The following is a 1,511-nucleotide window of genomic DNA, read 5'->3' as shown; positions in this document are numbered from 1 at the left end:
TGGCCAGCAAGATCTCCGGATCTGTCCCCCATTGAGCATGTTTGGGACTGGATGAAGCGTCGTCTCACGCGGTCTGCACGTCCAGCACGAACGCTGGTCCAACTGAGGCGCCAGGTGGAAATGGCATGGCAAGCCGTTCCACAGGACTACATCCAGCATCTCTACGATCGTCTCCATGGGAGAATAGCAGCCTGCATTGCTGCGAAAGGTGGATATACACTGTACTAGTGCCGACATTGTGCATGCTCTGTTGCCTGTTGCCTGTGTCTATGTGCCTGTGGTTCTGTCAGTGTGATCATGTGATGTATCTGACCCCAGGAATGTGTCAATAAAGTTTCCCCTTCCTGGGACAATGAATTCACGGTGTTCTTATTTCAATTTCCAAGGGTGTATATATGAAGACAGTAACTTGTTCTCGAAAGAACAGTTACTGTTGGTGACCGTGCAGCTTGTCCCTGGAATAAATGATGACTAACTAACAACCTCAGCTGCCGACAGGTGTTGTTGATATACCTCAATGTGGACAGCTGAAAATGTGTGCCCCAACCGGGACTCGAACCCGGGATCTCCTGCTTACGTGGCAGACGCTCTATCCATCTGAGCCACCGAGGACACAGATGAATGGCGCGACTGCAGGGAATTATCCCTTGCACGCTTCCCGTGAGGCTCACATTCCCAACTATCCACAATTCTACATATGTATTGTACCTTATAGACATTTGCCCACCCACTCATTACTCGCACACGCTTTGGCGATTCCCTTAAGAGTTTGGGCAACCTGTGCGTATTCGCACAGACGAAGGTCAATGGCTGGGTAGCCTTTTAACTATATATATATATAATATATATATATATATATATATATATATATATATATATATATATATATATATGAAGACAGTAACTTGTTCTCGAAAGAACAGTTACTGTTGATGACCGTGCAGCTTGTCCCTGGAATAAATGATGACTAACTAACAACCTCAGCTGCCGACAGGTGTTGTTGATATGGCTCAGATGGATAGAGCGTCTGCCATGTAAGCAGGAGATCCCGGGTTCGAGTCCCGGTCGGGGCACACATTTTCAGCTGTCCACATCGAGGTATATCAACAACACCTGTTGGCAGCTGAGGTTGTTAGTTAGTCATCAAGTCCCTGCAGTCGCGCCATTCATCTGTGTCCCTCGGTGGCTCAGATGGATAGAGCGTCTGCCATGTAAGCAGGAGATCCCGGGTTCGAGTCCCGGTCGGGGCACACATTTTCAGCTGTCCACATCGAGGTATATCAACAACACCTGTCGGCAGCTGAGGTTGTCAGTTAGTCATCATTTTACAGTGTTGTTCCGTTTAAAATGCGCAATACGAATTAGCACAGAGCATTCTATTTCATCAATGGAGTTGTAGCGGTTCTTTAAAAATATGTAAGTCTGTTAATGAATATACTATGCGACATATTTGTCCTAGGGAAAGTTACTGTGTAATGTGTTGATGACCAGCTAGTATGCTCATCAGTCTT

The 1,511-nt window shown here is 46.4% G+C and overlaps 2 non-coding genes across 2 annotated transcripts; one reads left to right on the top strand and one right to left on the bottom strand.

The window, feature by feature from the left end:
- Positions 1-538: 538 nt before the first annotated feature.
- Positions 539-612, bottom strand: Trnat-cgu. Its single transcript has one exon. It is a non-coding gene; the product is annotated as a tRNA-Thr (tRNA).
- Positions 613-1,176: 564 nt separating this feature from the next.
- On the top strand, positions 1,177-1,250 carry Trnat-ugu. The gene has a single exon. It is a non-coding gene; the product is annotated as a tRNA-Thr (tRNA).
- Positions 1,251-1,511: the final 261 nt, after the last annotated feature.

Source organism: Schistocerca piceifrons, chromosome 2 (genome assembly GCF_021461385.2).
Source record: "Schistocerca piceifrons isolate TAMUIC-IGC-003096 chromosome 2, iqSchPice1.1, whole genome shotgun sequence".
Taxonomy (NCBI): domain Eukaryota; kingdom Metazoa; phylum Arthropoda; class Insecta; order Orthoptera; family Acrididae; genus Schistocerca; species Schistocerca piceifrons.
Note: the sequence above shows the minus strand (reverse complement) of the source record. Positions and strands in the feature narration are given on the sequence as shown.